Genomic DNA, 23693 nt, shown 5'->3' on the forward strand with positions numbered 1-23693 from the left:
GTTTTCTAGAGCCCAAGCGCTAAAGCCCACAAGCAAGATAAAAGCCCGTCTAGAATAAGTCATAAAAACATTCGCGGATTGTTTTTCTAATGCCACATGTCCAAAAAACCCCCCTAGGTGATTGTGATTGCTGACATGGCAGCAGGAAAAAAGAGACAATCCTACGAGTTTTTTTCATCCAAAAACACTTTTTGAGTTTTTATTACACTAAAAGATACATTCTACTCCTTGGACACTTTCTTTAACTCATTCCATTCATTTTTAACTAAAACATAACTAGCAGGACCCATTCACTTTTTTCATCTTCTTCTCCATTTTTTTTTCCTAACAAAAGCAATGATACCTTGGTCTTGCAAAAATGGTGGATTCGTTTCAGATTGAGCCGGAAGCGGCATTGAAAATTCCAGCTAATTGATTCAATCAACTTGAATCCTAGAATCTGAATGAAGCCTTTCCACCGCAAACAACACTATCGTTGTTCGCTGTCACGTCTGTGCGTTCATCACGTCAATATCTGATGCCACCGTGCAATCACCTCAATCAAGCTTCTTCTTTTTTTAATTAACCGACGAAGCCTCTCCTCCGCCGAGATCCCAGTATCATGAATGGACAGATCTGATGGAAAAAATATTAATTTTTGCACATCTGGTCCCTTGTATTTCCAAATTTTTGGTTTTGACTCTAAAATTTCCAAACGCGTACAACTAACCTTTCAAATTTGAACCAAAGCTTCTTATTGTGTAATTCATCTCATGTTTTATGCAATTACGTAATCATAATGTAATATTAGCATCTCTTTTTGAACAAAAAAGTAATATTAGCATCTAAATGAAATCGAAAATGATTAAAACGAGCTAAAATAAGATCCTTAAACCACTAAAATCATTATATATAAACGAGTATTAAGAAAATCTCAAATACTAAAAAATATCAAAATCTTATGTTTGACTTGATCTATCGCCTTATCTATTTTGGTATTTTATTTAAGCAACAAATATATGTTTGGCCAATCCACATGTATGTGTATAATTTCTCCATAAACATTGATGAATTTGTCACTTATCAATGACTTGATCTATTTTTGTGATTCACCTTCGAGGTAGACGTGTACACGTCAAAGGGTGTAAATTTGGTTGCGTACATCATTGGACGTGTACACGTGTACATCAAAGGGTGAATCGAAATAATGTATTTGTGCTAAGTTACAAGCCCATTAATATTTGTGGTAAATCTATGCACATATATATGGATTGGCGGTTGCTACTCAAAATACCAAAATATATAATAAAATATACCTGATTTTACAAATGGTATATATACAAGTGCACATGTGTACATGTTTATATGTGTACATAATTACATTTTTACATGTGTACAATTTTATGTGTGTACATATGTATATTATTAAAACAATGAGCATGTGGATAGTGTTAAAATAATTATTTGTGGTAATTCTATGCATATATACATGGACTAGCAGTTGCTACCCAAAATAACAAAATAAATAATAAAATATATCTAATTTTACAAATGGTATATATAAGTGCACATGTATACATGTTTATTACATTTGTACGTGTGTACAGTTTTGTGTGTGTACTTATGTATATTATTAAAACAATGAGCATGTGGATAGTGTTAAATAATTATTTGTGGATTGATGTACAATGTGAATAGTGAAACATATTCGTATATACCTTATTAAATAAAACACACATCCACAAAAATTACAAAATGATTTTAAAAAATAATTCATCCAGAATTTGAGTGGTTCTAAATGACAAAAGTCTAATCTTACCATTATAAATTTTAATAGATTACTTTACTCTTACGTAAAATGATTATATAGACATGATCTTCAAGATCTACTTATGGTTTATACATGGGCACATGTGTACATGATAGATTATTTTACTCTTACACAAAATAATTACATACGTTACATTGTAGCATGTGGTATTAGTTCATTTTAACTCATTTTAGGATGCATTTAGATGTTTTAGTGCATATGCATATGTTCAATTGCATTAAAATGAATTGGAGTGCATAATTGGTAAGTTTATGATGAAATCAAAATAGATTTGTTTATTTTGGAAGTATGGAAGCGAAAATGAAAGCAATCAAAAGATGAGTGATTTCACGTAATTATGAGGAAGATTGAAATGAACAATTAATAAGTAAGGGTTAATTCAAAGATACATTTTAACAATTAATGGGTTAAGAAACAAAATTATACAAAACATAGAGGATCAAAGATGCAAAAGAGCCAAAATTGGCCATTGATGCTCTCAGATCATCTCGTGAGGGAGCTGCGATGGAGCGACACTGTGAAAATCAATCGCTGGAGTAAATCCGTCAGCGGAATGAATCCGTCACCGGAGTGAACCCTTTGCCGGAGTAAGTCCACAATAATTCTCGCCGGAAACCTCGATATCCTTAAAATCTGGGAAGAAAAAAATGAAAAAGAGTTGATGAATAAACCACAAGCTTCTTCACCACTCCAAAAATTGTTTGATTCTACTTCTGTTGCTTTTGGAATGGTACCCAACGTTTTCTAGATCTGTGAAGAAAATAAAAAGAAAGAGATTTGAGAAAGAAGAAAAGGAAAGAGAAATGGTAGGACTCACTAGTTATAATTTAGTTTTGTTTTAAAGTGTCTTAGGAGTGCAAAGTGTAATAAAAGTTATAGAAAGTGACCTTAGGTGTAAGTCTTTCCTACTTTATCGGTATAGATAAGTATTAGTATTAGTAATATTTTTTTTGGTCAAATATCCAAAATAGCATATTTCTAAGTTTATATCACAAAAATAGCACTCAAAAACTAAAATGACCAAAATAGCATCTTTCTAAGTTTATACTTTGAAAATTTTAAATTTTTTTATTTTTCAAAATTTGAAATCTTATCCCCAAAACCTCATTTCTCAACTCTAAACCCTAAACCCTAAACTCTAAACCCTAAACCCTAAACCCTAAACCCTAAACCATAAACCATAAACCCTAAACCCTAAACTCTAAACCCTAAACCCTAAACTCTAAACCCTAAACCCTAAAATCTAAACCCTAAACCCTAAACTCTAAACCCTAAACCCTAAACCCTAAATCCTAAACCCCACCTTTTAACTCTAAACCCTAAATTTGTGACTTTTGATAAAACATTAAGTGATATTTTTGTGACTTTTGACCTTGAATGCTAGTTTGGGAACATAAACTTGATTTAGTGTTATTTTTGTCTTTTTCTCTTTTTTTAATCTTAAATTATGTTGTTCCTACAAAGTTTCATAAATCTATATCTATACTATTATTTTATAAGCGATTTTGCTTATTTGTCGAGTATTCCATAAGTAAACTTTTTTTGCTTATTGATAATGTTTCTAATAACTTTTAGCTGACGCATTAGTTAATTTATTAACATAATTTAGGTTCATTTGATTATTTATCATGTTTTGGTAACTTATGGCTAACATATCTACAATTCTTGCTGATCTCTAATCTGGACGTTGCTCATCCATGGTGGAGCTGCGGCTCCTCCGTTTTTGGAAAGCTAGAAAAATTAAACGTGGTGGTCACCTCATGGTAGTAGGTATGCTCATTCTAGATTCTAAGGTGAATCTGACTTTTAAAGTCATGTTCGTCATTGTTTTGAACAGCTCTCTGGTGTTTAGATTCATATTTAACAGGATTATGATGTCGATATTATCTTTTTCCTCTTTGTGATATGGTTTTGAATCCAGTTTTAAATTGTGTGATTTCTGTTTTAAAATGTTCTCAGGCACGCTCATGCCCCCAGCATCGATGTGAACCATCTTCCCACCTACCGGTGACACTTGAAGGCGCAGGTTCCAAGTTCTCTATGAGCGGCTTTGATATCACTAGGTGTATCAGAATTTTAGGCTGTCAGACTTTAGTCTAATGATACAGTTAAGTAATTCAATCGGTTTGATGAGATAACCGAACCGTCTCTCCAATCCCTGAAGAGCACTTCCAGTTCCGTTACCGCAGTGAACTTTTTGGCCTAGCCGACACAAATACCCAGCTTCTAGAGAATTTATTGGTATGTATCTAGAGTCAGACATTTTACTATGCACTATCATCTTCATGTTATTATTTTATTCACTCACAATTCATTAAATGGAGATATAGGCTGCATAGGGAGAGAATCCATAGAACATTCAGTTAACCCTTTTTATTGCAGACATGGTTGGGAAGACTTACACCCTCCAGGTCAGGATTAGTAGCTACAACTTCACAGCCAATCACCAAACCTTCACTATATCTCGCATATTGAACGAGCCTGATCGTCTGCCACTGCATGACTTTGTAACTCAAGTACGTTTTAATCTATATTCTATCATGTCTCTTTTGTAGTGCGAAAATAATGATGTGTGATGTTTTTAATAGGATGGCTTTGATGATAATGACGCTGATATGCCTGGGAGTGTATCGGTGCCTACTAAGGTGGACATTAATGATGCTGATTATGAGGAGGTACCAACTGCAGTAACTACTTCAACGGGTGTTAACAACAGTAAGTCTCTCACTGCAGGGACTTCCAAGGCTTCCAAGGACTGTGTCGCTTAATGCTTAGGCATCAATGTTCTCTGTTTCAATAATGCTTAGGCATCAATATTGTTTTTTTTAAGACGTGACATCTGCTTCTGGTTTTTTAATTTATAAACAATGTGTATTTTCTGAAATATATTTTAAATTACGTTTGGCTTTAAGGTTTGTACGACTGGTTCAAGTTTACGCAAACCTATAAATAGTTTCCCTTAGTTCAACAGATTTTGTTTTGAATGAATCAAGAATTCAAGTAGATACAAGGGATGGTGCACCTAATTCCTACCCATTAGCGATGAAACATTAGCTGGTCATTTTATATAATACTATCAGACCTAAAAATATTAGGTACGGCTCAGTCATTAACTAGGCCCATGCCTAAATTCAGAGAAATCCTAAATCATTCTAACAAACAAGAATCATGGGTCACAAAGTCTGAGTGCTGACAAAAAAAAGTTATTATGTAAATATTTTTCACACACGTTTGAAATACATTAACCTAACTAAGCATAAAATTCCTATGAAAAAATTCAATATTTTGTAGTTACGACAAAAATACTCCCAAAAATAAACCTGGGGAGGTTCAGGAAAATATATACCAAAATTAAGAAAACAAATTATTGTGCGTCATAAAAAAAAAAAATATATATATATCCTAAATATATATGTGTTTGGATACAACAATACAATGAATTGTATCCTAAAGACTTGTCCATATCCAACTACCACTGGTTGAAGGTTTATATGCTTATCAAAGTCTGCATATTATGATTTTAAAGTAATTATTGTTTTGATTCTACTTTATAACTTTATATTAGTGTAATGGACTATAATAGATAATTAATTTCATAATAATATAATTTTAAAAAATCATGCTCAAAATAGCTATTCAGTGAATCGGTGTTACATGATCCAAAAATGCAGCTTGCAATATATCTATTGAAAAATATAATATTATGAAAATAAAATAACAATATTTCATATAAAAATTACTAAACAAAATTATGGTAAATTTGTAAGGAAATAATAAACTAATTATATATATATATATATATATATATATAATGAAACCAATGTACAAAAATCATATTCAAAAGGTAATCAAATAAAAATAAAACAACAACCAATTATACTCTAAAACTAATAATAATATTTGTTTAATAATCTTAATCAGTTTGGATGATATGGTTTAATTGAATTTTTTTAAATAAAATATGTATATTCTTAAATAATCAATTTCAGAAACAAAATTAAAATTTTCATATTATCTACAACAGTAGGTTTAGAAATGTATAAAAAGAAAAAAGGTAAAATAATTACATTAATGAAAAATATTTTTTATTAATTTATAAAGTCTTTTATTTTTAATAAAAAAAACAAATAGTAAAGATTAACATTATTTTAGTTTAGAGCAAACCAAGTATTCTTACACGTATATTAAAATATAATCTATTTTTAATTATTTTTCATTTGCTTACCTGTCAATAGGACGAGATCATATAAAACAAATCAACTTCAGAGTTCTACAATTTCACATGAAACACATCAAATTCCTTCTCCGGTTATTAAAATACAAATTAATACAAAAGGTTAACATTTATTTCTTATTGTATTCTTAAATGGTATGGATAAAAAAATTAAACAAATAGAAACATATGCAAATTTCTTAAAAAACATCCGTATAAATATACTATTAGGTAGGAGTACGCTGCACTAAAATTATATAAAACTCACCGATTGTTTGGTCGATAAGATATTACTAAACCGAGACGGAGATAACAAAATCAAAAATAAATTGATCAAACAACATATTCGACTACTTAAATACGTTACATAATCCAAATTCCGCGCGTAGAGCGGACCTGACCCTAGTCATATTATAAATAAGAGGTAAGCGCTTATACATATAACACATCTATGATACCAACTATCTTATTTATTAATATTGTACTAGGTGGTGAACGCATCCGGATTGAATGGATTGAAAAGATTATAATTTTTAATTAATATATATTAAAAAGTAAAAGTTATAGTCACATATAATACATGTTATACAATAGAAAATGTAAAGTTTGATATAAAGAGCAATGAAAAAACTACAATTTGGGTTTGTATGTTTAGTGGAATATACAGGGTAACAACAATCTAATTATGGACAACAAACAATAATAATCTTATTAATACATTTGATTTGTTACATTTTTATTAAATTTTAATTGTTTCCCGAGTAGATAAAAATTGTGGAAGAATAAGGGTCCGATTGGTACAGACTTTCACTTTAGACTGTTGCTTTAGACAGTTTGGTTGTAGAAATTTTAAATGTTATACTGTTAGTATTATTTTAAATATTTAAAAAAGTAAAATTAATAATCAAAATAATAAAAACAGTAAATAATATATTTTAAATCTTTTATTATAAATATAAAATTATGATAATAATAAAGAAAAAAACATATATGAAACCAAACGCTATACAATATGAATCTCAAAACAACAAGAAGAAAATAACAAAGATTAATTTATCAAATATATTTAATAATAAAATTAATATAAGGTAAAATAAGTATTTTAATTATTGTGGGAGAAAAAGAAAAAAAAGTACTTTATACATTAGAAATAAAAGAAAAATCTATTTTTGTTTGTAAAGTCACGTGAATGAGGCTGTAGGCATTTCTTTAAAAAAAAAGAGAGAAAGAAACGTGAAATGACTTTGAGAACTTTAGGGCCTTTAAAATTAGAAATAGCCTAATCGGTGAAAAATAGACTTTAAGAACTTTAGAATTAAGTCAAAGCCTTTAAAGCCAAACCTCAGTCGGACCCTATATATAATTTCAAGTAAATAATATAAATTTTCAAATTAAGTGGGTTGATTATTACAGAGGATCAAAATATGAACCTTTATTGCATATACAAATCAGCTAACAAAAATACTCGAAGTTGTGATCGTAGATATTACTTCACGTCATGTATATATATAGTTATAACCGATAGGGTTAGTTCCATCTCGATTTGAAAGAAAACGAATATTCTATCGCCAAAAGTTTAGTCCTAATAATCCGTAAATTTTAGTTTATAATTTAAAAAATTGGAAAGTATTATAATTAAGGAATCAACAAATATGAAACAATATTAACTATGAGATTTTTATATTAATTGGAAAGTGTAACACATCTTTTGTATAATTCTATGTTACTCCTTACTATCAGTTAAGAAATATAAATGTGAATTTTATAGTATACTAGGGCCGGCCCGGGCTAGGTTTTTGTTTACAGTTTAAATTTGATTATATATTTTTATGTTTTGTTTCATGTATAAATATTATAATATATTATAAAAATATAAGTTGATTGTTTTTTGTCTTACGAATTTCAATTTTTTTAATATCCTAATACTTAATATTTGATTATTGAAAATTAGATGTAAGAAGATGAGCAAAATGAACAAAAATTAATTAAATTTTAGTTATGGTGTTTGATTGGTTGGATTGTAAGAATGTTTCATTTCACTTAATTTTGTTTCCAATTAGTTTATAATTAATTTAATGGACAATCTCCCCTTAAATATACAACCTGTTGTTGTTTATGTTATAATTTTTCATAAATCAGTGGTTTAAAAACTATAATAATTTTGACATAAAAAAATTTACAACTATATCACTAAAAATTACATACTAAATTCTTACAACAAAATTTCTACATTTACAACCCAACTAACAGACCCATGATCTACATATATCTTTTTTCCATGATCTAAATATTCATTTTATCTTACTTATATAAGTTTAGATGTAAAATATTGTTCAATGTACAAACAATTAAAATTTATTTTAGTTTTAGAACCATTGAATTCATAACTTTCAATGGGGTTTGAAATTTTGGCTTTTCAAATTGTTTGTTTCACTTCGTCCTACGTTTGTTTTGATGTAATTTCACCGTCTATCTTTTTTACAGACAATATATATACATACATATATATATATAATCAATTTGGAACAATGATCATATCCATATTATTATCTCTAAATTGGTTGTTGATCAAAATAGTTATTACCAAAGTATAAAAAAAATTGTGTTGTGGTTCTTATTTATATTATAGTTGTGATGTTACAGGGTGATACACTAATGCAGGATATCCAGCTGAGGTCTTTTCTCTTAGAAAACAAAATATTGACAACCAAGATAAGCTATTTAAATATGTCTAGATCGTGTCTTCACTATCGTTTCCACATCTCAACTACGAACCAAATATGGCAGAGTTTGTGGTTGACCATCCCCAGATTAAATCACCTTTAATTAAAAGGGTGTACCATTGGTAGATTATTATGGGATGAAAATTAGATTAGAAAAATGATAAACGTGCTGAAAACTAACACCTGCCATCTTGATGAACTTGATAAAGCGCGGTGAAGGTATGGCGATGACTGAGCCTGAAATTTTGAAGTGATGGTTGATCTTGCTACATCTAACACACCAAGCTCGTAAATAAATCCTTCTTTGAACGGTGATGGATCCATGTTTGAGGGTCGAATGTGAAGAGGAGTAATGAAAGATAATGACATTTACTGTCCCTGCAAGTTGCGAGACGGTGAAAATTCATGGTGGCTTGCATGAGGGTCGACTGGAAAATGAGAGAAAGAGAGCATAATAAACAAATGGTTTAAAAATATCAATTCAAAAAATATTTGTTAAAGATCTGAATAAAAACGCTTGATGATTATGAATGTGACCACCGGAAAAGTTAAAACTACTACGATCATGATATTTAAGAATGGGAAAACATAATCAACACACAGTTTCAAAATTTCTCATTGAAAATTGATTCAATAAAGATCTGAAAAAAAATTTATCCTTATGAACGTGAAAACGGGAAAATTTCAAAAACTCCTACGATCATGATTCATGAGAATTAAGAACGGTAAAACATAATCATAAAAGGTTTCAAAATATCTCATTCAAAAGAGATTCAAAAAGATCCATACTTATGAATGTAAAAGTCAGCGAAGTTCAAAACTATTATGATCATGAGATTTAAGAAAGAAAAAACCTTCGTATCAAGGAGGAGCAAGTTCACTCTCATCAACTCGCCACCGCGTTTGAAGTTTCTAGCCGTAGACGGTCGAAGAACAGCGACCAGCCTTCAAATCAGTAAGAAGAACAGATGACTTAGCCGTTATACTGCTAATGAGTTTCTGTAGATTATCACAAACTGGGAAGATGACTTTGGAGGGACGAAGGCCTACCTTTTTATAAATTTGATAATTATGAGTTTAGATGTACCATTTATTTAAGAAAAAATGATGAACATGAGTTTGACTAATGGATTCACCTTAGCGTCTAAGAGGAGCATATCTACCACACCCTTTAGCTCCCCACGGCGTTTCACGTGTCAACTTCCCAACGCTGATCTCGTGAGGAGAGTGGGTTAATCTTTCATTCTACGATTTTGAACCAAAATGAATGGGAGGAATGGAAAGAGATAAATGATAAGATAAAATAAAAAAGGGTACCTTTATTTTCGTTCCACTAGCAACAGTTGGAAGTAGGCCTAGTTGGAAGCACATGACGATTGGTCACTTAAATATCATAAACATATGTCTGATACCAAAAACAGAACATCTTACAAGGATGACAGAATTGAGGCCAATAAACCTGTGAAATGTAGGATACAAGATTATCTCGAATGTTTTATGTCAGAGGCTAAAACATTACCTTCCAACGCTCATCTCGAAAACCCAATTTTCATTTGTCGCTGGTCGGTTAATCTCGGATAACATCCACATCGCTCAAGAAATGTTTAATAGACTCAGGACTAATAAGTCATGTCAAGGAAAGTTTATGGCAATTAAAACGGATATGAGCAATTCATATTATAGAGTCAGGCACTTCTCCAAATGATGGGTTTTGATCTGCAATGGGTTAAGATGACGATGGAATGTATCACATCGGTACAATATATTGTTTTATTGAATGGACAGCCCGGAGGACACATAATTCCACAAAAAGGTTTGAGAAAATGTGACCCTCTGTCCGCTTATTTATTCATCATGTGCACATAAGCCTTGATAGCAAATATTAAAAAACTGAGAGGGAGAAGAAATTAACAGGATGGAAGGTAGCAAGGGCATGCCCCGCAATCTCTCATCTACTCTTTGTAGACGACATTCTTCTTTTCTGCTGGGCACAGAAAGACGAATGCGTTACCATTTTGAAGATTTTGAAGGATTATGAAATGGTGTCTGGCCACCAGATAAATTTTCAAAAATCATCACTTCAGTTTGGACACAAAATTGAGGAAAATATTCGACAAGAGCTTAGAGATACTCTGGGTATTCAAAATGTGGGAGAAATGAGATCATATTTAGGGATACCAGAACGCTTAGGAGGACCAAAGACTCAAATTTTTTTGTTTTGTACAAGAGAGACTTCATAATCGAGTCAATGGATGGACAGTTAAATTCTTTACAAAAGGGGGGAAAGAGGTTCTCATCAAATCTCTCGCTACTGCATTACCCAACCATGTAATGTCTTGTTATCAGTTACCCAAAACAGTGATAAGGAAATTAATGAGCGCAATTGCACAATTATGGTGGAGCTCGTGGGGAAATAACAGTGGAATACATTAACAATCTTGGGATAAGTTATGTCAGTCTAAGGAAGATGGAGGATTAGGATTCAAAGAGCTCATGAATTTTAATACGGTGATGCTTGGAAAGCAGCTGTGGCGTCTGATTGAGAAACCCAACACACTGTTTTCTCGTGTGTTCAAAGGACGGTACTTCAGGAACACATCACCCCTGGAGCCGATTAGATCATACTCACCATCATATGGATGACGTAGTATTGTCTCATATAGATCTCTGGTTAGCAAATGACTAATCAAAAGGGTGAGAACTGGGTCATCTATCTCAGTTTGGAATGACCTATAGATCTCATCCACTCGTCCGAGACCAGCAAACAATAACACAAACTTTCTTTATCCCTCTCTTACAGTGGACTATTTCATCAATCCAACTACAAAGACTTGGAATACTCATGCTATCTCAGCTCTGTTGGACCTAGGAGTCGCAAAGATTATAGAAAGTATTCCTTTGGGACGGACACAAATATTAGATCAAGATTGATAGTATTTCACAAAAAATGGTAGATATATGGTTAAATTTGGTTATCAGATTGAAAGAATGTATCCTGACATTCCCAATGTGCCACAAGTGTATTGTCCAAATGTCACAGAACTAAAAGCTTACTCTTGGAAAGTAAATTGTCCACCCAAGCTAAAACATTTCTTATGGCAAATTGTTTCGGGATGTTATCGGTTAAGAAAAATTTGAATGAAAGAGGTATAAAATTTGACTTGCAATGTGTAAGATGTGGAGTAGAGGATGAAAAAATATATCATGTGTTCTATGAGTGTCCTCTGGCGGTTCAAATGTGGGCCCTTTCCTTGATCCCGACCAACCCATCAAACGTCCCTCTGCAATAATTTTTGCCAATATGGATTATTTGTTTTGGCGCATTTCTTCACAGGTGGAGGATCACAAGTTTACATGGATACTGTGGTACATTTGGAAAGAAATGGATAATATGGTTTTCAGCAGTATAGGGATAGACCCTAGGGATACTCGGAAGCTGACTGATACAAATTCATTTATGTGGATAGAAGCACACTCGGAAGTGGCGCTTTTGACCAAGCATCAGGTGTGGTGGATTAATCTAGCCTACCTCAAATACGGGACGCAAGTGTTTTACGGATGGTTCTTGGAAAGACAATGATAAGTTTTCGGTACATGGTTGGTTTAGCGCGTTGAAGGGTCTCGAAGGGCTTATGTGAGATAGAAACACAAGACCTAGTCTACCACCTCTGCATTCAGAGATGGAAGCTCTAATTTGGGCAATGGACATGATGTGAATTTTGCAACAGAGATTGTTCTCAATTGGAGAAGATGGTTTTGGAACCAGAAGTTTTGGAACCACAAGAATGGCCTGGTTTTGCAACTTATTTAGAAAACGTACATATCCTGAAGGAGAGTTTTAGTCACCCGGAGATTATTCGTGTTCCGCAACTGCTGAATGCCAGAGGAAATAGTCTTGCACGAGGTGCTCGAAATCAACTGTCACACGTCGTTTACATGGATTCGGAGTTATCAGTGTGGTTGACAGAATCATAATCAGTCTGTTAAAATTGATGACAAAAAGAGCAACAGTTGGTCATACATCTACTACTTTAAGGTAAGAACATCTTTAACAACTCTTGCTTTGGATGTCTTATTTTGTAGACCTTTTGGTTACTTTGTATTTTATGTTATTATAAACCGAATAGAAAGCATATTAAGATTTAAGAGATGAAATTCACTCAGTGTATTGATGTCAATCGCTGCAACAAACACGATTTAGTAATTCTTTTTGCAAAACCTTGTCTATAAGTGCACCCCGTACATGCTTTTCATTTCGTGTATAATATTTTTTGTAGAATCCGTTGATCAAGTGGGTATATACCGTTTTGACCCGACAACAGAGTTCGTTTCACCTTGTTTGACAAATCCAAATCGATGCTATTGCAATTCATGGAACACCTCTTTACTTTAATCAAATTCTGCAACATTACTTTTGCTTTAAATTTCCAAATTTCTATGAAGTAAAATATTTCTTATTTATTAGTAATAACTAAAAAAAGTAAAACCCACATAAAATAGTCAATTCAGATAATATAAATTACTTTTGTAAATGTATTATTTTACGCATTTTTCATATAAATAATAGTCTAATACAAATATAATAAGATAAATATATATAAGAAATGTAGATTATACAGTTTACAGTTCAAAAAACAAAACAAAATTAGTCAATATAACCTATATTACTATATTATACTTATTAAATCAACTATATAGGTTGCAAAATTAAATAAGGATTCTCCATTATGATTTTTTTTTAAATATGTACTTGCACAACAAGACATATTTTTAAGTTAAGCAAACTCATTAATAGATATATTTGTAAGAATTTTAAATAAAAGACTAAGCTTCTATATTTTAATATTGTAAAAAATTGAAATAAACTAATTTTCTCCAATATTTAATTGTACATTAAACTGGATTACTAAGTAGATCACCGGGTTTAAAAATAATTTTTGAAATACATATGGGACAAGTATATAGTTATATAACTTGACATATTTGATATAATTACCAAAAATTATATTAAAGTAAATTAATATTACTACAAAAAATACAAATATAAAATTAAATTTTTCAAAAAAATTAAAAATATGAAATGGTTCTACAAAATATTTAACAGTATTTTAAACCATTATAAATCTAATCTACTAATTATGTCTACATACAAATTACAAATAAATAATTGTATACAAACTAAAACCAAAAATTGATTTTTTTAACAAATTATACACTACTAGAAAAATTCAATATGACTTTTTAAAAAGAAAATTTAAAATTCTACAATCACATGACCAAAGGTTTGTAAATATTAATATTTATATAAAAAAATTTCATCCGCGTTTCAACGCGGATTGAATTCTAGTATTTTATTAAAACAACAACATGACCTATTGATATTGGTGTATGTTTTGCTTGTGATTGTTTTTCATCATGTATTTTTGTAATGGCTTGGACCTCGATCCCCGACCGAACCGGAGCTCGAGTCTGGAATCGTCCCGGAGAAAGGCAGCCTGCCGACGACCTAACCCGAACTCAATCGACGAGGCCAATATCTTTGACCCCTCTAGCTCAAACTCGAGAAGAAGTAACCGAGCTTCAAGGAATGGTCTCGACATTAATCGATAAATCTCGAAACCAAGATACCGCCTATCAAACCATTTCTAATCGACTGGATCAGGCCGAACGGGAACTCGGGGAACACCGAGCTAATGCCCGAGAAAGAAACCAACAGCCGTCCGGTCCATCAAGGGGAATGCCGAATCCCTTAAATCTCAGAGATTTTAGCACTCCAGAGTTCCCAATCGCTCGATCCGGACACTACATGGGACAAAACTCGCAATGAACCCCGCAACAAGGCATGGCCTACTGAAGCTTAAGCTACAGCGGACTGTACGAAATAGATACCGGGCTACAAGGCCCACGAAGTACGTCGATCCAACCACAAAACGGGTACGCGGAAAGACCTGGCGAGCCAAGAACGCGAACTACACCACTGGGCCACCCAACCTCCGAGAATCGAACTCCACCTGCTACGGGAACTTTCCAGCAAACTGGATTCGGTGATCCAACGGTACAAGCCCGAGGATACGGCCCCCGCGGATCCATCGACGCAGATCCTCGAAGAGAAGACAAGATGGTCCTGAATGAAACCAGAACTTTCCAGAATTACATCAAAAGAAACGACGCCGAGCTCAAGAGGATACACGCTATCATGCATATGGCAACAAGCTCAGCTCCAGACATAGATATGGTTATCGAAGAGACGAGAAGGACTCCATTCACGAATTGAATGGCCAGCGTAAGACTACACCATGTGGGAAAACTAAAATTCCCGAGTATGCTGGGAACTCAGACCCCAAAGCTCACATACGAGCCTTCCGACTAGCAATATCGAGAGCGCATCTCAAGGACGACGAAAAAGAGGCTGGCTACTGTCGCTTCTTCGCCGAAAATCTTACCGGGGCCACTCTCGAGTGTGTCCGCTGGCCTGGAAGAAAACTAAATCGATAACTTCACCCAGTTAGTATCTATGTTTCTCAAACAATACTCAGTTTTCATAGAAACAAGGGTTATCGAGGTGGATCTCTGGAATCTCAAGCAAGCACCCTTCGAACCGCTAAGAGCGTACACAAACAAGTTCAGAGAAATCAAGGCCAAGATTTCACATCCGAACAAAGTTGTGGCCTTGGCAGCACTAAAGAACGGCGTCTGGTTCTCATCCAAATTGAGAGAAGAAATGGCGGTATGAGCACCCGTCTCGTTAGACGACGCCCTACATCGAGCCTCCTACGTAGAAACCCAGGAAGAAATGGTCGCCGCTTTAAAGGAACAGTACAGCGCGAACAAAAATAACGCCGCCAAAAATACTAATGCTCCTAAAGAATCAGCAACTAAAGGGCAACACTCCTATGCGATAAACAATTCTCCGCAAACAAATCGTCGACGTACGATCTCAACAAATTTTGTGTCTTCCATAATCGAAAGGGTCATTCGACCGAGGAATGTCGAGCAGCACTTCGCAGTCAAAACGAAAATAAAGAAACTAGCGAAGATAACGAAGAAGAAGACACGCCAACAACTCCAAAAACCAACCGGAAAATTAAAGGCTCTTCGAATAAAAGAAATAGGGAAACCGAGCTTAAATCACCTAGCTCTCCACCTCCAGCACCAAAGAAAAGAGTCGACATGATTTCATGGGGATCAAAACGCGATATCCCCAATAAAATCGAAGGTCAGACCGAAGGAAAGGTGTGTGATACCACTCAAATTACCCTAAGGAGTGAATTACTCTCTCAAATAAGAGGTTCAGTTGCAGAACTTAGGGATCGAATCCACAAGGAGTTAGAGAACCTATTAAATCTAGTCAGGTTATTAATTCTAAGTGTTTGTTGTTTTATGGTTTTAAAGTAAATAGCAATCCTAATTGAGCAAGGCTATTGCTCGACTAACAAGATGATTGGGGGTGTAACTTTATTGGAAGGTATTAGATGCAGGGTTTCTATTCAGGTGTTGGAGATTATAATCCTGTAAATGCCTAACAGTTGCATGCATGATATATTAGAGCTCAACTCCTTAATTACAGTGATCAGCGATGGCAATGTTTCACTGGTTAACTAACTAGATCTTGGATATCAACTGTCGTCTTTTGATCACAAGAAAGTGTCGATCGATGATCCTATAGGGATATCGATCGATACACCTTTCGCAATATCGATCGATTGTCAGATGACGATATCGATCGATAGCTTCTAGTTAAGCCCTAGGCACATGTTGATGATGCTCACTAGTCTCCTAGATCAGCGGTTAGCTCTCTCTAGCAGTCCTAGCATGACAGATTAGATTCAGGACAGGATGATCAAGGATGCTTGACACATGCAAATTCCTAGGTTCAATATTCTAGTTAGCAAGGCTAGAACAAGCATTAAGAACAATCAATCAATGAATATCACAACTAAGCAATTCTATAGTTGGGGCTAATCCCTCTAACGTATTTGAACCCTGAATCTAACAAGTAAACTACTCAGACATAGCTAAGCAATTCATGACACAAAATATAGATAAAAACTGCATAGAATAGAATAGATGAATCAATGGAATTCCAATCACAAATCTCTCTATGATCTTCTCTCCTAAAATTCTCTCTCTCTCTCTTGCTGAAAGTAAGAATACAATGATGGTAAAAGCTCTTATTTTGCCTCCTAACACTTAGGCAAGTACATAACTATTAGGTTAAAAACTCGTCAGGGGTAATCTTGTAATTTGGTGAAGCCTTGGGTTTAAAGTCGGCTGGAACCAAGTCGCGCGTTCAGCTTCTCGACATCGATCGATGGTACATGATATATATCGATCGATCATAATCTTCAATCGTCGAGGCTTCTCTTCTGTATCGTTCGACGGCACTGGATGTGCATCGATCGATTGCTTCTTCTGCATATCGACCTCTAATGGTCAGCTTAGATGAAATCTCTTTTAAGCTCCTAAATGCTCCATAATCATCACTTTACTCCAAGATACTCCTGAACCTGAAAACATACCTAATAGGATAGAATATATAATATAGAGATAGTAAAACACTTATATACCATGGATGAAAATAGGTCAAATCCATGGTATATCAACTCCCTCAGACTTACTCTTTTGTTTGTCCTCAAGCAAAACAAACAGGAAGTCTCTCTGAAAGAGGTTTGAAAATCGCAGGGACTCACAAATTTAAAACATAGAAATCATCACCTCTACAATATTGCAATCCACATCTAAAAAGTCTTAATCACAAAAGCACATTATGCAATATCCTAGCTTAGGAACCAAATTCAACTAGCCAACAACTCAGCAAATCATGTCTGACATTCCCCTCTACTAACCTCATTTCTTAGCATAAATATAAAAGTGAAGGCTTTACTTTGGGAGTATCGATCACATGATGCAAGGATTTTCAGACAAGTATCTGGAACTGCATGTAAAAGTTAGTTCCTAATTTCTCTCTCTCAAATTTCTCTCTTGAGTCAAAATCTGCTTTTATTGCAAGATTAGTGACCAGGATTGGACAGGCTTCCATGAATCAAGACTTAATGGTGGTTGCCACCGAGCCATGTTCACTTCTTTTTGATCTATATCCAAGAATTCTTTGTGAAGCGAGCCTTGAAGATTGCCGCCTCCAAGTCCTGTACGAATTCTTTTTATTGGAATCTTTATGAATCAAGCCTTAATGGTTTTAGCCACCAAGTCATGTTCAGATTCCTCCTAACTAAATCCTAAGTCCTATTTAAATAATAATTTTCGGATTTATTTATTTATTTATTTTTTAATTTTAATTTTTATAAAACACTAACTACTCTAGGGTCGAAATAGAGAGAGAAAAAGTGATAAATGAATCTACACAAGACGTTACCTTCCAGACATGTCTGAAGAATCCGATCCCATGTATACCAAACCCCAAGACAAGCAATTATGTCAGGTTTAGTGTTGGAGGTCAGCTTTGGTTCCTTTAAACAATCAAAGCAAGTGTGTATAGTTGACAGGTTGATCCACTTTAGCATCTTTAGTACTATCTGCAATCAGTAAATCTAAAATGGTGCTAAAGAGTGGCCAGACATTCAAGTATTAATCAATAATAAGATCATAGTCCCTTTCTCATAGCTAAGTATAACTTTATTAAAATACTTTTAATAAGAATCATAATAAATAATGTCAGTAAACCTCCCCCCAGACTTAAATTGCACTGTCCCAGTGTAACACAGTCGGAGTTATGGTGGAAATAAAATATAAGTACATAATGTAACAAGTTAGGGAGATAAACCTAACCGGAGTGGGAATCGATCGATGTGCATCGGCATGCATCGATCGTCGCAGGTGTCAGCATGTCGATCGATGTCGACGTCTCGTCCACGGTCGATATGGTGATCATCATCCTACTTGGATCTTGCAATAAATCTGAAAGAATAAAAAGAAAAGTAAATACTAGTAACTAAGAAAACCAATTAAAATTACCTAATAATGGGTTGCCTCACACTCAGCGCTTTGTTATAGTCATTTAGCTTGACTGTGGAGGTGTTTGGCTAGTTGGTGGAAAGACAGCTACTTGTTGGGAAACAAGCATCCACCTCATCTCTGCACATTCTGGACCAAGCTGCAATGAAACTTCTTGTGGCCTCATCGTTTCTGGTCCATCTCTCATCCATTTTCTGTATTGCATTTGAGATGTTTTGTAGCCTCTCCTGAAGAGTTTTAATGCTGAACTGATGCCATCCTATCTTGTCGTAGGCGTATGCTGATAGATCGTTCAGTTCCTCGTGCATTGACTCCATCTTATTGTGTATCAGCTGCTCGTCGTCTGGTGTAGACTTGGTATCGATCGATGCGACCAAGTGTTTATCGATCGTTTCTGGTGCCTTACTGTCGATCGATTTGGAGCGTTTTCTGTTGATTGATGCTGATATCTGGTGTTGAGATGCGAGTTGCCTTTGAATGGCTTTGACTTCCTTCTGTAGCCACTCTGCTTGGCTATCTAGTCCACTGAGTCTGACGTCGAATAGAAAGTAGATGTCATCACACCACTTCTCAAGTCGTTCCTCCATGGTGTCTATAGCTGTATAAAGCTTTGAAGTGTTTAAACGTGATGAACTCCTTGATCAAAAATGTTTTCAAAATTGCAATGACATCAATTCTGGAATTATCTTGAGTTTTGACCAGTTCTTAAAACATAGCAAAGGCTTTGATCATTTTGAAAAGTCTCTTGAGATTGATTTGAAACAAACTGATTTATGTGCTAGAAAATCTTTTGATTCGTTTGTTTTCAAAGGAAATGGTTTTGATCTGAGTTCTTATAGACATGCACTGATCACTGGTGATTTCTTTACATCCTCTTTTGCCTTGGACGATTTCTTGATTAAAAGGTTGTTGGAACAGAAATCACTTAGAACTAAAACTAATTTTTGTGATCTTGATTTTTGTGATTTTTTTTTTGAAGCCTGATCTCTTGAGTTCTGAAACTGATAATACTTGGCATTTTCTGAGATCATTTCGTGATAATTGTGTTGTTTTGAGTTTTGATGATATCTTGGTTTACAACAGTTTCTTTGACAAACGTCTTGAGCATTTGATAGATGTTTCTCAAACTGAACTTACTCTTTTCTGTTCAGATGTTGAGAAGGATATGCACGTTCTGAAAATGACTAGTATTGTTGCATGTCTTGATAAAATTCTGGTCTGTAATGTCTACTTTGATGAGCATCTGGAAATGCTGAAATGTGTGCTACTTGTTCTTGGAAAAGAGATCTTGATTTTTGAATTGAACAAGTACTTATCTTGCACATATGATCCTGATCTTTTATTTTCTGTTTTGAGTATCCAGGAAAAACAGGTTCAGCCTCAGAAAAGTGAAAGCATTGATTGTTCCCAACAGCCTGCGATTTGGAGATGTATTGTTATCCAAACCGACAGGGGGTTCAGTCTAAGGAGAATATCTCAACATTCAGAAGGTCTTTTGTCATGAATCCAATTTTCTTGAAAGTCCAGCTCAACAAGTATTCATTGAGGCTTGGAATCACATGAAAAGCTTCACGGAGAAAGAAGTTATGAATTTTCCAAACCAGAGGTCCTTCAGTCCGTCTATCTGCGAGTACCAGATTTCTAAAGGAGATTCAGGCCCAAGAAAGAAGCGGCCTGAACCAAAACCGATCATAGGATTCAAGATGGATCTCTCAGCTTTCCAGAATGACCCAAATCAAGAGAAATGGCCACGTAATTATGAATTTATGATCTCTCAGCTAGAACCAAAGGCAAAACAGCTTTCATCACTTGGCCAAGAAACCAAAGGTAATTCCAAAACTTCTAATTTTATTTTTGCTGATGAATCTGTTGAGTGTCCTAGCAGGAATCAGGTTACCATTGACGTGTCCATGGAGCTTGAGTGTTTTCTATCTTGTTTTCATTTTTATGAATTGAAAGAAAACCCAAAAGAGGCAGCAAAGTGTTCACCACATGGAAAACAGTTGGAACTGGCGATCCTCAATGAACCAAAGATGATTCCTCAGCCAACCTCCTGTCCAAACCAAAAGCACTGTAAGAATCATGGGTTGATTGTATCTATTCATCATGAAAACGTTTTGAATCCGAGAATTTCTAAGCAAAAATACATCTTTATTGGTTGAAAAACGTTTTGCTTAAACCTTTTCATGAGTTGTTTTCAATGAGTTGTGCTTTGAAAGAAATTTGGTGTAGGAAAAAGCATGAACCAAATTTGCTTAGGCCAATGAATCAATTTTATTTCTTTCATGATAAAAAGCTTTCTGATTTGGCACTGTCTCATTCTTTTCCTAACAGTTTCACACCTTGGTTTAATTTTCAAATTGATAAACCAATTTTTGGCAATCAGTTTACTTGCTTGATGCTTGACCACGTGCTTAATGATTATCCTAATGGCTTGGATCCTGATTTTGATGTCTTAAGGATAGAGAAACCCTTTGATTATTTCTTTCACAGATTTGATGTGGTTTCTCTAGTTGTGTTGAATGAACAGGATAAGCATGATCAGTTTCCAAGGAGAGCAAGCACTGGTGAACGCCTAAGGACTTGTGTTCGTGGAACATGGAACCGGACATACTTGAGGGAAACGAGTTCAAACCTCCAAGAAAGTTTCTGTCCAAACTTTTCACTCACTGAATTTTCCATGAATTTTAAATCCTTTAGATCTGATTTATTCCCTTTTGATACATGTACAATGGATTTGCGGACAAATCCTTTTGAAGAGGGAGGGAATGAGGTGCCGCAGTCCATGGATCAGTACATGGAACCAGCTCAGCATGGAGTTCAGGACGTTCTGAACATTTCAACCGAGGTTCATGTTTTTCACCGTACCGGACAGACTAATCGTGCAGTGTACTGGACCGTCCCGCTTACGTCCGAAAAGGAGCTTTGGCTGGAACCATGGCCGGATGACCGATCTGACCGTACTGGAGCTTGCCTTTCCTGTCCAACATCACATTTTAAGACATATGGTCGAGCTAGAATCCACTTTGGATGAGCTGGACGAAGTGACACTTACTTGGGCGAGCTACATGAGCTGAGTGAGCTAAATGACACTACTATGGAGCTGGATGAGCTGAGTGAGCTAAGTGACACTAGCTTGGAGCTGAATGAGCTAAGCAACACTGAAGATGGAGCTGGTTCAGCTGCTGGGCGAAATGAGCATTTTCAGCCCAAAGAAAAGTTCATAAAAAGTTCATTATGGGATTGTTTCTTTCCAAATTCGACCAGCCCTTTCCTAAGTCAATATCAAGCTCATTCTCATCAAGAATACCAAGAGGGAGTCAACAAATAAGTCCTGGTCGTGGCTATATCAAGAGGCTGTCCAAGTTTCAGTCAAAGACTTTATTTAGTCAAGTCTTTGCTTCTATTTTCTATGTCTTGTTTTTAGCACATTCTTCTTTGGATTTCTACAACTTGTAATCCTATAAATAAGACCTAAGAGCCATGAAATAAGATAGATAGTTTTCCCCTTTTTATGAGTTTATCTCTTTGTTCTTTATTTAGAACACCTCTTAGTTTTTTGGTGAGGTTATCTCCAAGTTTCGATCCTTCTTTTGTTGGACCGGTGCGTCACATCCGGCAACGATCGAAGTCTGGTAGTATCAAGAGGTCTTTCCGCAGCCTTTTGTGTCACCATTCATCCCATCCAGTTCTCCTTTGGAGTTCATATCAATTCCTTATCAATCCGGTCGAGTGTTCGTTCCTTAGGGTTCTTCACTTATCGTGTGAATCCTTTTTGGAGTTGTTACAAAACTCGATTTACGTTTTCTCACTTTTTTTTTCTTTCGAATTTTATATCTCTTTTTCAAAAAGGACATTTTCCGGGAAGTTTTCTGACATTGATTTTGTCGTGACCGATTTTGACCCCAACACAAGTTGGAACACGCTCCAAGCTTTCTTGAAAACTAAAGACCGTAAAGGGAACATGCTCCCTTGGGACTCAAACAAGACTAAACACTTAGGGTTTAAAAACATAAAAACATGACATGAAAACTTAGAAATAGAAATAACATAAGATAGATATGTGGTTGATCCGAGATCATCATCCAGGTGATAGGAGAAGCAACTTGTGACCTCATTAAAAACCTTGATTGGAAAACCCAGTGAGACAGAACCATCAAGGGAAAAAGAATATACACAAGCTACTCGCCTAGATGATGATCAGCTTGAAGGTGGAGTAGCTTGAATGGTGATGAGTGTGTCTTGGCTGATCAAGCCTCGTCCAAGACCTTCTTCTTGCTTCGAAGCTGTCTTAAGCAAACCTCCAATAGCTTCATTGAGTTTCTTGGTTCTGGAACGAGTCATAGGACCATTAGGAATGGTTAAGACATCCTCATCAGTCGGCTTGCCCATGATCTCATTATCCTCATCAACTAGCTGGTCCATGATCACATCATCCGGCATAAACCATGAATCCTTGTAACCACTTGGGGATAGAGTAAAACCGGTTGCCTATCAACCGCCTAGTCCTATTGGTCCATCCCTTGGCCGATCAAACCATACGCGCGTCCGGCCCAAAGGCCCTATTACCATCCCCAAACCATTATATCTGATCGCACATACAAAAGGAAGAAGAAGAATATAATCAAATACAAAGAGAGAGTAGGATATAAACGTTCGCCCATGGCCTTAGACTCGATTGGACCAACCGAAGATCCTAGCCGATGGATCGCCTGCTTACTCCACTGACCTTGGATGTGTGCTCTGGTGGGTTGGAGTCCTTCTCTAAACCTTTCTCCTTGCCTTTTGTATCCATCTCTAATCGTTCCTTATTATCTCAAACGATCTCTCTCGCCAGGAAAGATTCACCACCACAACCGGCCTTGTCTTGATCGATATCTCTCTCTCTCTCTCTCTCTCTCTCTCTCTCTCTCTCTCTCTTTTTATTTCCCTCTTCTCTCGGTCTTTGCCTTTTGTTTCTTTAGAAACTGATGAA

At 35.0% G+C, this 23693-nt stretch overlaps 2 long non-coding RNA genes across 4 annotated transcripts; one reads left to right on the forward strand and one right to left on the reverse strand.

The window, feature by feature from the left end:
• The first annotated feature begins 3335 nt into the window (after nt 1-3335).
• Nucleotides 3336-4721, forward strand: LOC106395226. Of its 2 annotated transcripts, none has more exons than XR_001279163.3 (4): nt 3336-3580; nt 3770-4051; nt 4141-4326; nt 4399-4721. It is a non-coding gene; the product is annotated as an uncharacterized LOC106395226 (long non-coding RNA). The 2 variants fall into 2 exon arrangements; XR_002655564.2 differs by having other exon boundaries at nt 3338-3580; nt 4193-4326.
• Nucleotides 4722-8614: 3893 nt separating this feature from the next.
• LOC106394789 lies at nt 8615-10393 on the reverse strand. Of its 2 annotated transcripts, none has more exons than XR_001279002.3 (3): nt 9883-10393; nt 9601-9792; nt 8615-9174 (listed from the first exon to the last, which is right to left on the reverse strand). It is a non-coding gene; the product is annotated as an uncharacterized LOC106394789 (long non-coding RNA). The 2 variants fall into 2 exon arrangements; XR_001279003.3 differs by having other exon boundaries at nt 9601-9691; nt 9883-10381.
• Between the last annotated feature and the right edge of the window lie 13300 nt (nt 10394-23693).

The sequence above is a fragment of the Brassica napus genome, chromosome C2 (genome assembly GCF_020379485.1).
Source record: "Brassica napus cultivar Da-Ae chromosome C2, Da-Ae, whole genome shotgun sequence".
Lineage (NCBI taxonomy): Eukaryota > Viridiplantae > Streptophyta > Magnoliopsida > Brassicales > Brassicaceae > Brassica > Brassica napus.